We start from the raw sequence: 15383 nt of genomic DNA on the forward strand, positions 1-15383 counted from the left end.
GGGTATTGTAGCTGGTGATACAAAGGTGGATAGGAGAGTAAGAAAGTTAGTCAGCTAAAAAAGTCAGGAAGTTGGGGGGTGTAGTGAGAGGGCTCCCCCATTCCAGCAGAAAAGGGGTTAAAGTCAGCCCTGGGAAAAAGTTGTGACTGAGAGCTGCTAAGCTGGGTTGATTGGGGGAAGCAGCCATAGCTGGGCCACGCCTCAATCAGGCCGCAGCTGGCCTGCATAAAAAGGCTGTGAGCCAGAGGCCAAGAAGTCTCTCTCCAGATTGGGAGAGAGCAGGGCCTGGCTGCCTGCAGAAAGGGTACTGGGAGTGAAGCAGGGCTGGGGAAGGGCCAGAGGAGTAGGGGAGTTCCAGGCTAACAACTCCCCAGGCTGCAGGGCCTGGTCCAAGGCCCATAGAGGTCCTGGAAAGAAGGCAGCAGGCCTGAACCCCCTTGCCTATGATGAGTGGCTTTTATGCTGCAGTCTGCCCCAGGGAGCGGGGGCTCGGCGATGACTGGCAGTAGCACAGACTGAGGCAAGGTGGGGATTAGATGGTTGGGGGTTTCCTAGAGAGGGGAGATGTATAGACTGGTGGGGGTATTGCCAGAGGGCAGCCCCAGGGTAAAGGGGTACCAGGGTCTGGGAGGGACACAGGACCAGAAACAAGCAGGACACTGGCCTGCAGAGGACGCACAGGCTGGAAAAGAGCTAATTTCCTGAGATGACCAGCAGGAGGCACTGATAATTGATAGGTGAGTCCTGCCCATTTACAGGGGTTTTTTTGTTTGTTTGTTTTCTTTTCCTTCAGCTGCAGATACTGTACAAGGAAGAACTCATAGTGGGAGGAAAATGGTGTGTCATCAACACCACTGCTAGCTCTTCCTCTGCCTGAATCTGTGAGGGGCCCCAACAGACAGGCAGCCTGATGCTGGAGGCTTCCACCAAGGCCCTGGTCTTGACTTGCTGGGAATGTGGCCTTCACATCCTGCTGACAAAAGCTAGGCAGGGGAAAAGACCCAGTGTAAGAGGTGTCTGTTGGTGGAGCCCCTGGGGAAGCAGGTAAGAATCCGTTGGAGGACGTGGCTTATCTGTATAGCATCCGGGAGCATGAGGACTTCACTGACAGGACACATGGATACAGCTGAGATGAAGAGTGCTAGCTGACTGCCCATGACTACAGAAGCACCAAAGGAGGAAGGAGAATTGGATGCTTTATAGGGAGGAGATTGACTCCCCATCCAGATTCCCTACCCATCACAGTCAAGAGCTGAGGAACCGACTCCAGTGGCTGAGAAGGAGAAGCCACCTGCTTCTAAAGCTGGGAGGCTCACAGCCACCACACCCAAGATGAAGAGGTTTAGGCTGCTGGTTGTCGGAGAGTCCCTTCTTAGGGGAATGGAGGCATACATCCACCAATCTGACATGGTGTTTCCTGCCTGGAGCCTGCATCTGAGATATTATGGAAAGGTTGCCAAGACTCATCCATCCCTCTGACCACTACCCCATGCTGCTCATCCATGTGAGCACTATTCATCCTGCCAAGGATGACCCAGAGCAGCTCAGTGACTACAGGGCTCTGGAAATAAGTATGAAAGTATCATAGGGGACACAGGTTTTGTTCTCATCTGTCCTCTCACTTCAGGGTGAGGGTAAGGGCCCAGGCAGGGGGGCACACATCCTGGAGATAAATGCATAGCTATGATGATTATTTGATAGAAGGGCTTTGCTTTCCTTGACTAAGGGATGGTGTTCCAGGAAAAAGGACTGCTGGGAAGAGATGGGGAAGATGATCCCTGTATATATACTTGGCAACCTAGTAAGGAGGGCTTAAACTAGGTTCAAAGATGGCAGGTATTACAAAGCCCGTAGGTAAGCATTTAAAAAAAAATGACCTTAATCAAGGGCTTGATGTTGGGATGGCAAATTAGAATAGGGTCATAGAAGCAACAGGGTAATCAGTGGGGGAATCTGTTTAACATCTTAAATGTCTACACACACATGCAAGAAATATGGGGAATGAACTGGAAGTCATAATACATATGATAAATTATGACTTAATTGACATCACAGAGACTTGGTGAGATAAATCTCAGGACTATTGATAGAGGGGTGTACCTTGTTTAGACAAGGTTAAAAAAAGAGGTATTGCATTAACCATCAACACAATATACACTTATCCTGAGATCCAAAGGAGGTAAGAGGCAGAGTAGTTGAAAGTCTCTGGGGGAAGATAAAAACTGAAAAAATGGATGAGCCATTTATAGAACAAATAACAGAAATATCCAAAACACAAGACCAGGTTGTCTTTAATTGGGACTTTAACTATCCAAACATTTGTTGGAAAAATAATATAGCAAGATACAAAATTTCTAATAAATTCTTGGAATTTATTGGGGACAACTTTTAGTTTCAGAAAGTGGAGGAAGTAACCAGAAGGACAAGTATTTTAGACTTGATTCTGACCAACAGTGAGGAATTGGTAGTGAATTTGAAGGTGGGAGGCAATTTGGGAACAGTGATCATGAAATGAAACCAGGATCATGATTCTAAGGAAATGAGAGATTAAGAGCAGCTGCTTAAGGTCAATAGACTTCAAAGAGACGTCAACAAACAAATTGATAGGTAAGTTCCCATAGGAAGAAAATCTAAAGGATAAACTGTCAGGAGAGCTGGCAGTTTCTCAAAGAAACAATATTAAAGACACAACTGCAAACTATCCCAACGGCTCCCTCTGGAGCTCTTTCATGATCTGAAAATCAAAAAGGAATCCTACAGAAAGTGGAAACATGGATAAATTGCTAAGGAAGACTATCCGTACATGCTTGTGCTATCTTTTGTAAAATCAGAAAGATTTAAGCTCAAAATGAGCTACACCTAGCAAGAGACTTAAAAGGCAATAAGAAGATGTTCTTTAAATACATTAGGAACATGAGAAAGATGAAGGAAAGTGTAGGTCCTCTAGTTAGCAGGAAAGGAGAGCTAATAACAGATCATATCAATAAGGCTGAAGTATTTAATGCTTATTTTGCTTCAGTCTTCAATATAAAGGTTAATGATGACCTGATACTCAACACAATTAATATTAAAAATAAGGGGAAAGGAACACAATCCAAAATAAGGAAATGAGACGTTAAAGAATATTTAGATAAGTTACATGTATTCATGTCTGCAGGCCCTGATGATATTCTTTCTAGGGTATGTAAGGAACTTGGTGAAGCAATATCAGAACCATTGGCAATTATCTTTGAGAATTCATGGAGGATGGGTGAGAAGGGAAAACATAGTACCTATTTTTAAAGAGGGGAACAAATAGGACTCAGGGAATTATAGACCAGTCAGCCAAATGTTGATACCTAGAAAGATACTTAAGCAATCAATTTGTAAGCATCTAGAAGATAATAGGGTTATAAGGAGTAGTCAACATGGATTTGTCAAGAACAAATCCTACCAAACCAACCTAATTTTCATCTTTGACAGGGTTATTGGTCTAATGGACTAGAAAGAAGCAGTAGACATATCATATTACTTTTTTTTTTAAAGTAGGTCTTTTGAAATAGTTCCACATGGCATTCTCTTAAGCAAACCAGGGAAATGTGGTGATGAAGTTATAAGAAGGTGGGTGCACAACTGGTTGAAAGACCATACTCAAAGAGCACTCATCAATGGTTTGCTCTGAAACTGGGAGGGCATATCAAGTGGACTCCCACAGGGGTCAATCCTGAGTCCGATACTAGTCAATATTTTCATTAATAACTTGAATGATGGAGTGGTGAATATGCTTATAAAATGTGCAGATGACACCAAGGTGGGAGGTATTGTAAGCATTTTAGAGGACAGGACTAGACTTCAAAACAACCTTGACAAATTAGAGAATTTGTCTGAAATCAACAAGGTGAAATTCAATAAAGACAAGTGCAAATTACTATGCTTAGGAAAAATTAAAGGCACAACTATAAAATGGGGCAATGTTGGCCAGGCAGCAGAACTGCTGAGAAGGTTCTGGGGATTATGGTGGATCACAAATTGAATATGGATCAATAACATAACGCAGTGGAAGTTGGCCCATATCATTCTGGAGAGAGTTCAGAGGAGAGCAATAAACATGATAAAAGCTTTAGAAAACCTGACCTAGGAGGAAAGGTTTAAAAAACTGGGCTTGTTTAGTCTTCAGAAATGAAGACTGAGGGGGGACCTGCTAACAGTCTTCAAACATGTTAAGGGCTGTTATAAAGAGGATTGTGATCAATTGTTTCCCATGTCTACTGGAGGTAGTATGAGAAGTAATGGGCTTAATCAGCAGCAAGAGAGATTTAAGGTAGATATTGGGACCAACTTTCTAGGTCTAAGGGTAGTTGAGGTCTGGAATAAGCTTCCAAGGGAGGTTATGGAATCCCCATCATTGGAGGTTTTTAAGATCAGGTTGGAGAAACACTTGCACGGGATGGTCTAGGTTTATTTAGTCCTGCCTCAGGGTAGGGGGCTGGACTAGATGATGGCTCGAGGTCCCTTCCAGCCCTATATTTTTATGATTCTATACCCTAACTTGCATCAACCAGTGATAGTTCCCATGACCATTTGGCAGCTGAGGTTATCTGGATTGCAGTGCACAATGGCCACTCCTCCTCCCTGCCCCTTTTCCCCTCTTAAACTCCCCTGCACTGGTGGTAGCAGGGAAGGTACTCAAGAAGTCAGCTATACCATCTATGGCACTGTTGCCAGCATCATTTCCCTTTGCATTGCTTGACTGATGAAAAGGGAGTGAAGTGGGCAGTGGGGGTGTGTGTGTGTGTATATGTATGTGTGTATGTGTGTATATATAGATATATATGGCCTTAATATCAGCTCCTATATATACACTGAAGTTAAAATATTGCATACATGCCTAACTGTGTTCTCAGATATGCACCATATATTTTTGAATTTTGAGGGCTTTATACTTGGTTAGCTAACAATCTGTCAGTATTAGGCTGTAATTTCTTGATGAGAACAATCCACGTGGCTTAATTGTGCTCTCATGTCAAAGTAAATTTGAAGTAACTCCACTGTAGTCAATGACATTACACTGACATAAAACCTGTGAAAGTGAAAAAATTAAAGTGCATATGTCTCTTCTGTATTTTGTACAGCTCCACTCATCTAGTCCGTGCTCAGTTAATAACAATAATAGCTCTAGTATGCCCTCAAAATGTGGGTCTGCAGATAATACTTTACACTTTAATACATCTTTCCTTTGAGAATCTCAAAGAAGTTTCCAAATTGTAATTAACTGAATCTCAGAACTACAGCTGGGTGAATTTTTTGGTCAAACCTTTTATTTTTGGTGAAAAATGGAGATTCAACAACACCAAAAAAAATCACAAATTTGTGTCCGTTTCACTGACTTTTTAGTATTGAAAAAACAAAACAAACAAATTCTGAAAAAGGCAATGTTTTATTAAATCATTTGAAATGAAACATTTTGGTGTTTGTGTTTGTTTGTTTGAAATTTCCTTCAAATTTATTTTTTAAAGTGTTTTTGAATGCTCAAAATTGAAACAAAATATTTTGCATTGGGTTGAACAAAAAGTGCTTGAACCAAAACAGTTTCTTTTTCTTTTCAGTATTCTGAAAATTTTGGAAAAAATCATATTTGATTTGTCCAGAAATGATTTTTAATTGGCAGCAAACCAAAAAATCCTTTATTTGCACAGCTGTACTCACACTATGGTTATGTCTGCCCTTGCAAATGTACATGGTTATTTGTGTGCCATAATCCCATATTGTCCACATCTGAAGCACATCCCTGAAGAACAGTTTAGTGTGGGGGAAAACTAGCAGGCCTGAAGGGTATAAGTATGTACATGCCTCTGGTGTGGCATGGCCTCGTACCCATTCTACAGTGCATCATGGATGGGGAAGGATCATTTACCAGGTCACGGGTATCTATAGTCCTCCAGGGCCACTCCCACAATGCATTGATCCCTTTGCTGCCTGACCCTTACCCAAAGGTATAAAGGTCCTTGACCCCACCCGTTTCTATCTGTACTAGCGACCTGTGTTGAGCATTTCAGAACAATTTTCTGCTGAAATCTATTGATCAGTACAGGTCATCATGGTCTGAAATCAGCTGCTGTTCAGAGTACTGTCCCCCTTGACTTAGCCTGGACCAGCAGAAACATACACTTGTACTGGGAGATTTCATGGAGGCTGGAGGAGGCAGTTTTCACCACACTCTGTCCCAGTGCTAGGAGTGCATGAACCACCTGAGGTTCCTGTACCAGAGGGTGAAGGACTGAAGCAATTGATCTGTGTGGGAACCTCATACATGCCCATGCTACAATGAGCTGCTCTGGGTGCTCTCCAGGGCTGTGAGTACTGAAGTGACTCACGACCCACTTCTCGACCTCACTAGCTTCTTCATACAATGGGACACGGATAAGTGGCAGTGTGAAAGGGCAGCAATAACCTTGGAGGAAGCCCAGGAAGACCCGGAAGAAGAGGAGCATGTGATTCTGCATCCTCTTTGGTTGACCCAGTTGAGGAAACCCTGCCAGAGGAAGACCCAGAGCGGCTGCAGGAACCAGAACCCAAGGCTGGTAAGTTATGACCCACCCTCACACTCTGCAGAAAGCCTGCTGCCTGCAACCTGGCCATGCCCATCTCTGTCCAGCCTGACATGGTTCCTTAGCAACACGTGGTTATAAATTAATGGTGTTAGTGAAAACCCAGGAACCACATAATCTTTGTTATAGCTTCTTTTAAATGAGTTATGAATGTCACTGTGCCCCTGTGTCTGGGCATTTCTTGGACAGCAATCTGGCAGTGATAGTCCCCAACCCATGTGGGGTGGGGGGAAGGGGAGAGAGGGAAACGGGGTAGACAAGTGGGAGAGAGGCAGGGGACTGGTTTGGAAATGGCCTGGGTGGGGAAAGAATAGTTTCATGACATACTTTTGTTCAAAGACCCAAACCCACCCCTCCTCCCAGTCTTTCCTTTCCCTTACAAATGGGAGTTGAGCAGAAGGCGGGGGATTAGTGTTTTGTGTGTGGCCCTGCCTAGGTCCAAAAAGATAAAAAGAACTATATGGTTGTCTGAGGACTATATGAGCAGTCCCTTATGTGTGGCCTCTCCCCATGTTGAGCCATTTGCAGAAGCTGGGAGAAGTGGGTAGTGGTTGAAGGATCTGCTCTGGAAGTTGTTAAACACAGTATCAAATCACTTTGCAGTTGAGAGCCAGCAGGCTTGTGTGTTCATCAAAAAGGTCAGAGAAGACTAGACTCTTGCAACGTGTCTCTCTGTTTCCATGTACCTTTCAAGGCTGTTCCCTGGACACAAGGGATAGATTCTCTGGTGATGCATAGGGATTGGGGTGTGGCATTTTCTATGGTTCTCTGTTCCTCTTCCATGGGAACTCAATCTGCTAGAATAGAATACGTTCAATTTCCTCTTGAATTGCCTCCCAGTCCTGCAAGCTTAACTCAGCAAAATTTTGGTGTAGCAAAGACTCAAGCTGGTCCCTCAGGTTGAACGGCAGGGCAAATGTGGTTTGTACACCTTCATAGCTCACCAAACCCCTCCACTTAGGAATAGGTAGAGAGGTGACCATTAGCAGAAATGTCTCTCTGGCATAGATTATTGGATCCCCCTCCACAAGACTGGAAAGACACTTCTGTTTTCTATCTGGAACCTTGAAAACTGCTATATTTTCAAAATGATGTCCAGCCTCTAAAGAACAAAAAGTTAACTGGTTCCTGAAAGGTACCAAACCCTAACCCAACCAGCTTCTCAATGCATTCAACATTTTAATACCAATATTGCAGGTATCTTACCATTGTTATACTTAACTCTTTCCTTGTGGACTGCAAAAGATTTGTGAGACAGAAGAGGGCTGTAACATTTGCATTCCTCAGATGCTTAAAAGTACCAATATTGTGGCCTGCCACAGCACAGTATGTTATGAGGGAGGAGGAGAAGATTGAGCTGTTAGGTTCATTCAAAGAAGAAATTAAATAGTTAAATTTATGACAGCCATTGTCTTTGAATTGACAGGATCTTCTCATGCCAACAGGGAATACAGTCCATCGGTAGGGCAAGAGCAGTGACCAGAGGCAGAAGAAAAAGGTTCCTGGAGGACCTACTCATTGGCATTGATGGAGTTGGGAACAATGATTTCCTTAGGTCATGGGAGGATTGGGCTATTAGACAGGATGAGCCAATCTTGACCAGTTCCTACAAATGGAGATGCAGCACAGGAGGTGGCTGTGTGTCCAGAGAGAATGGAATCAGACACTCATGAAGTCCCTAGTACAACTGCTGGTGGATCACTTCTGGGCCTCGTCTGCTGCCTTAGCTGCTGCCCTTATTTGGGAACAAGCACCACTACCATCTCCTATCCTCCCCCACCCCCCTTCAGCTGCTGGTCAGGCTGTTTCTGAAATCATGAATCCAACATTCCCATACCCATTATAGGGAGAAGCATGTGGGTGGCCAGCACAGCAGCCTATGCTGGCTCCCCAAACCTTTCACAGTGGACTCCCACCCCTGATCATACAACTGGGGAATGATAGCCCTGATCCAGTCTCTGTAGCCGATGGAGGAGATGTCCCCATTTTATCCCCCTCACAGTATTCCACAGCCTATCCTCCCCCTCCCCCCCCCCGCACCTCCTTCTGAGAGTCAGGAGATAGGTCCAATTACATTTATGTGTGAACATTGATTGGTGAGTTTGATCCATGTCTGGGTTCATTTGCATTTCCTTTCAAAAACCATTTTAGTTCTGTGTCCCATGCAGGTCTTTAAATAAGTAAGTTACTGTTCAATTCCCTTGTATGTGTACTTTCCTTTCTGAGTATAATGAATTGGATATTTTCCACATATAGCGGATGGGTCAGCAGGTCTCATGGCACATGGCTGTGGGTTGCATCTGTTGCTACAGAAGTGCAATTAATTTTCTATTCCTCCCACTCCCTCTTCAACCTCCCCCACAAGACACAAGTTTTCTAATGTTTTAAAAAGGCACTGGTGCATGACAGTGGGTTAAGCTGTGAAGTAACTGTTGCTGTGCACAGCACCCAAGCACTGAATAGATGTGTCCATAAACTTATTTATTGTTTTTAAATGTTCTAAGTGATAATGAAGAGCAAAGGGGGGGGGGAATGGAAAAATCAAAAATTCCAGACATCTGTCATTGAGTTGTGCTTCAGTGATCCCTCCTACCCGAACCCCCAGCACACAATCACTGCTTTTAACTTTGGTAGTGTACATCTGTAGGTGGCAAGAACTCGTTTACTTTCTGATGTCCCTGCCACAATCCTTAGCTGCCCTGTTGTTCCAAAATAAAAAGGAGTCATATAAAAAATGGAAACTAGGACAGATTACAAAGGATGAATATAGGCAATCAACACAGGAATGCAGGGGCAAGATTAGAAAGGCAAAGGCACAAAATGAGCTCAAACTAGCTACAGGAATAAAGGGAAACAAGAAGACTTTTTATCAATACATTAGAAGCAAGAGGAAGACCAAAGACAGGGTAGGCCCACTGCTTAGTGAAGAGGGAGAAACAGTAACAGGAAACTTGGAAATGGCAGAGATGTTTAATGACTTCTTTGTTTCGGTCTTCACTGAGAAGTCTGAAGGAATGCCTAACATAGTGAATGCTAATGGGAAGGGGGTAGGTTTAGCAGATAAAATAAAAAAAAGAACAAGTTAAAAATCACTTAGAAAAGTTAGATGCCTGCAAGTCACCAGGGCCTGATGAAGTGCATCCTAGAATACTCAAGGAGCTAATAGAGGAGGTATCTGAGCCTTTGATACGGTCTCGCATGATATTCTTATTGATAAACTAGGCAAATACAATTTAGATGGGGCTACTATAAGGTGGGTGCATAACTGGCTGGATAACCGTACTCAGAGAGTTGTTATTAATGGTTCCCAATCCTGCTGGAAAGGCATAACGAGTGGGGTACCGCAGGGGTCTGTTTTGGGACCGTCTCTGTTCAATATCTTCATCAACGACTTAAATATTGGCATAGAAAGTATGCTTATTAAGTTTTCAGATGATACCAAACTGGGAGGGATTGCAACTGCTTTGGAGGACAGGGTCATAATTCAAAATGATCTGGACAAATTGGAGAAATGGTCTGAGGTAAACAGGATGAAGTTTAACAAAGACAAATGCAAAGTTCTCCACTTAGGAAGAAAAAATCAGTTTCACACGTACAGAATGGGAAGAGACTGTCTAGGAAGGAGTACGGCAGAAAGGGATCTAGGGGTTATAGTGGACCACAAGCTAAATATGAGTCAACAATGTGATGCTGTTGCAAAAAAAGTAAATATGATTCTGGGATGTATTAACAGGTGTGTTGTGAGCAAGACACGAGAAGTCATTCTTCTGCTCTACTCTGCTCTGGTTAGGCCTCAGCTGGAGTATTGTGTCCAGTTCTGGGCACCGCATTTTAAAAAAGATGTGGAGAAATTGGAAAGGGTCCAGAGAAGAGCAACAAGAATGATTAAAGGTCTTGAGAACATGACCTATGAAGGAAGGCTGAAAGAATTGGGTTTGTTTAGTTTGGAAAAGAGAAGACTGAGAGGGGACATGATAGCAGTTTTCAGGTATTTAAAAGGGTGTCATAAGGAGGAGGGAGAAAACTTGTTCACCTTAGCCTCTAAGGATAGAACAAAAAGCAATGGGTTTAAACTGCAGCAAGGGAGTTCTAGGTTGGACATTAGGAAAAAGTTCCTAACTGTCAGGGTGGTTAAACACTGGAATAAATTGCCTAGGGAGGTTGTGGAATCTCCATCTCTGGAGATATTTAAGAGTAGGTTAGATAAATGTCTATCAGGGATGGTCTAGACAGTATTTGGTCCTGCCATGCGGGCAGGGGACTGGACTCGATGACCTCTCGAGGTCCCTTCCACTCGTAGAATCTATGAATCTATAAAAATCCCCATCCCCCCCATTTTTTTTTCTAAGGAAGGGAAAAGAAAGACCCAGGATTGAAAACTGTGAATTAAGCTCTGCTTTTCAGAAGCACCATGGAACCCTTTCCCCTCCAGAAAAATCACCTTTAGGTAAACATCTGGCTTTGTAAATAAGGGCAGGTTTACATTTAAAATGTTGCATTGGTGTATCAGTACAGCTGCACTGCTGTACCACTTTAATGAAGACACTTTACACCAACCTGAGAGAGGTCTCCTATTGGTGTAGTTAATCCACCTCCCCAAGAGGCAGTAGTTTTGTTGGCCGGAGAAGCTCTCCCATCAACACAGTGCTATCTACACTGGGAGTTAGTTCAGTATAACTACATTGCTGAGGGGATTTTTCACACCCTTGAGTGATGTAGTTATACCAATGTAAATCTGTAGTGTAGACCACACCTAATTTAATGAACAATACAAAGGAAACCCAAACCACATTAAGAATGAAGGAAGATAATATTGAGTGGTGCTTCAATGACCCCTGCTCCCCTACCCTCAATAAACAGTCACCATTACCAATCATGGGAGTATTCGTGCATAGCAGCTGTTAAGTGCTGTCTGTATTGGTTTCAGAAGACAGTGATAAGAAGTAATGCGTGAAGCACTTTCCAGACTGTTGTAAAACTGTTTTAAATTACTTTCACAAGGACTAAATACTTCCCATAAACCACCATAAAACAGAGCTTTGAACATACAGTAAAATCATTGCTCAATGCTGGCAATTAAAATATATATACAATCTACACAGCACAAAACCTTGGCCAAAGGTGTTAATCTTGATGAGGGGCCCTGACACAACTCTGTGCTCTCAGGTGGTACATTGATGTGGGCTGCACAGGATCAAAATCTACCCAGGTATGTCACAACACAAGTGGCCGTGGCCTATTGAGCTTTTCCTGAAGTACCATAATGTCACATGTCCATTAGGACAGTCCAAAGTCAACTTCTGACTCCCTGATGTTCCAATATATGCAAGCAAAGGGCATCTCAAATTTCCCTTGCTTGCCAGGTACCAGGAGCAATCTGCATATCGGCAGGATCCAGTTTCCTGTACAGGCTTTGAAAACTGGATCTGTCTTGTGTCCACGCTGTCCAAAAGTATTTACCTTTTGTTTCACATATTCTTCAAGGATTATGCAAACCACGTTGTCCACATTGGCATCAAGATAGGTATGCAGTCATCACCAACATGTTTTCAGCCACCCAAACACACACTCAACCACCATTCTACTACTACTCAGTATGTAACTGAAGTCCCTATTTCTTGGATAAGAGATATCAGGGTAAGACTTCATGAGCCAAATTAGGAGTAGCTATGTGGCCACCATCCCCAAAATAACTGTGGAGACAGAAATACTATACAGAACAACTTTTTTTTCTTGGGACTAAAGTCTCTTCTTTCCCTCTGTGATACAACCCAATCTCCTGAGCATCCTAGCCCTTTCCTGCATGCCTAGCATATGGGTTCATGAACTGACTCCTGTGGTCCACTAAGCCTTATCCAAGGCTTGGATAAGGCTTAGTGTACATTTATGGTTCATGTAGTCACTCACCTCTTTTGGTGAGAAAAGTATAGGTAAGTGTGTTCCATTGATGGCTCCTGCACAGTTCAGAAACCCCATCCTTTGAAATCTAGCTATAATTTCAGGGGTTTAGGTTATGGCAACTACCTGTGGGTAGATACCAGTATCGATAGCATAGCAAATCTGTACAACCACTAGAGGATTTTCATTCACCTGCCAAGTCTGCTGTCTTTGCCATGTGAAATATTTCTGTACTGATTCTGTCCAGTCATCGGCACTGCACCACATGAACATTTGTCCTGCAAGTGGTAGAAAGAGCAGAACCGCATCATCATGGACTTACTACATGTCTTCCATGCAGTTTGGCAGAAGGGAAAGGTGAGTGGATGCTGCCATGGCCAAATACAAGAAGGGAGTGCACAGTTCCAGCAACACACAGCAAGGCAGTTCCTAGAGTTTCTCATGTGACTCACAGGAGTCTGGGCCACCTCCCCTGAAATGGTAGTGCTAATGTAGCATACTGAAAAGGGGATATGTGGACTGAGGTATACAACAGTGTACAGCAAACAATATGTGGACATTCAGCATGGATATGGGGTACCTACACTAGCAATACATGCATGAGTAAATGGGGAATCACTCAAGTATAGACATAGCGTATATGACTGGTATGTGTTTATTATTAGCCTCCTTTTACAGATGGAGAAAATGAAGCATAAAAAGCTTAAATTATTTTCTCAAAGTCACATAAGATGTCTGTAACTGTGCTGGGAACTGAATTCAGGTCTCCTGACTCCCAGTCACGACCTTTAATCAAAAAACCCTTTCCTTATTCTCTCTGGGGCAAATTTGCCATGCTTAATCACATTGACTAATACCTTACTTAAGGTTCACAAGGAGTCCCATTGATTTCACTGGGACCACTCTTGTCAGAGCTGTAACTTGGGTAGGGCGAATCGGGGCGACTGCTCCGGGCCCTGCGCTTTGGGGGGCCTCACGGGCCAGTGCGATTGGCCGGTACAATCAGTCCTGGAAGAGACGAATCCGTCACTTCCGCCCTGGGCCTTGCACGCCCGTAGGGATGGCCCCAACTCTTGTAATAAGGCACTACTCTGGGCTTGTCTACATGGTGCTTTAGTCTGCACTGCACTAGCATGTTGCACACTAACTGGCCTGTATGAACCCTGCTGGTGTGCAATAAAACAGAATTATGTTAATGTGCACTAAGGTATGCCAGCAGGGTCCATACAGGCCAGTTAGAGTGAGACTTGTTGATGCAGACTAAAACAACACCCCTCTTTTGAGGACTAAAAAAAACATGTAGACAGTCCCTATGTGTGAGAGAGAGTGGCACAGCTGAGCCCTCTGTATCTTCCACATTTATGATGGTAAATCCCCCAACAGGTGAACTGGAGTCTAATTTTTCAATATGGATGTCCAATCCTGCAAGGTGCTGAGCAGTTTGGCCCTGATTCAGAAAGTCACTTGAACACATATTTAACTTTAACAGGGTAGGTAATGGGACTACTTCAATGTTTTAATTTAAGCATGTACCTACGTGCTCTGCTGAATCAGGGCCAGAGTGCTCCAGGCTTTGTAGGATCAAGCCCATAATTTAGTGGCTTTTCTTTTGAAAACTGCAGTCCGGGTGCCAGATGGGCTATGACTTTATTATACACAATTAAGGGAGATCAGGACCCCACTCTGCAGATTTTGACACCTAGACATTGCACATCACCCCTACAACTACCTTAGCCTTTCTTTCCAGTCAAATGCATATGAGAACTTTTTCCAGTGACGGGAAACTTTGTTTAAAACATAATAACAAGTGATTCCCTGGCAAGGTGCTAAGGGAGATGATTAGTTAAAACATGACAATAAGATACATTACACTATGGAAAATAGTACAGGTCTCTGGTGTAGAGTCTTCAGATTGTCAGAGCACAGTCATAATTTTGTTTTGATACATGCTAGATACATATGGAGATGTCAGGAAAGTAAGCAAAGGACGAGCTTTGATCTGACCTTAGAATTAGTGAGATTTTAGGCAAATGACTATCTACCCTATCCTGTCAAATTAGCACAAAGGAGAAGTAAAACTAATAAAGGAGCTTTCTTAGGGCCTTGCTGTGTGCCTGGCAATGCTGAGATTTGAGGTTAAAACTAGAAATAACTACACATTTTCTTTAAATTTCTTTCCCATTGAATTCAGTAGACTTCGGATTTCATCCATGTTGCATAAAGTTAAGCCCACATGCAAGTCTTTGCAGGACTGGGGCCTGAGGAAGTACATGATTAATCTTTTATATTCACCACAGAATTTGTGAGCCTGCAAACATAATCATCAGCAGTTCTGGTCCAGGCTGACAACATTTGTTTCAAACCAATGACACAGTCATCAATCACTCAACCTCCGGCACTTCAGCAGCGCGTGTGCGCACGCACACACAGAGCATGTACCACTCCCTGAGCTACTGCCCACGCTGCTGCTATGGAAATTTAGTGCTGATGATCACTGTGAATAGAATGTGAATGACAGGGGTCAGTTTGAAAGACGGGACTGGCAAAAACCCGCTTAAATGAGCACTGCTGTTTTCTATTTGTATTCAGGTTTCTTTTGTAAAATCAGTGTTTAAAAATTAAGAGCTGAGTGGATTTATTGCTTTCTTTTAGTTTAACGTGGAATCCTTATTAATCTCCCACCTGATGTTAATTACAATTACTATATTTGGTAGAGAAGTAAACAGTCTTATCTGGACTGAGTGTACAAAATGGGGTTCATGCTGGACACATTTTTTAACTAAAGTCCCCCTGTATGAGCATATGTATAGTAGTTAGTATTAGAAAGGCAGCATTTGCTATCAGTAACTGCATAACTGCATCTCTGATCTCCTATGCTTGGAATTAAATCCATACAGT

The 15383-nt window shown here is 43.1% G+C and overlaps 1 long non-coding RNA gene across 2 annotated transcripts; it reads left to right on the forward strand.

Annotated features, from left to right (window-relative positions):
• Positions 1-225: 225 nt before the first annotated feature.
• Positions 226-9067, forward strand: LOC135981111 (uncharacterized). 2 transcript variants are annotated; one of them, XR_010598074.1, is made up of 3 exons: positions 226-737; positions 6377-6560; positions 8014-9067. It is a non-coding gene; the product is annotated as an uncharacterized LOC135981111 (long non-coding RNA). The 2 variants fall into 2 exon arrangements; XR_010598073.1 differs by having other exon boundaries at positions 8033-9065.
• Positions 9068-15383: the final 6316 nt, after the last annotated feature.

The sequence above is a fragment of the Chrysemys picta genome, chromosome 2 (assembly GCF_011386835.1).
Source record: "Chrysemys picta bellii isolate R12L10 chromosome 2, ASM1138683v2, whole genome shotgun sequence".
Taxonomy (NCBI): Eukaryota; Metazoa; Chordata; order Testudines; family Emydidae; genus Chrysemys; species Chrysemys picta.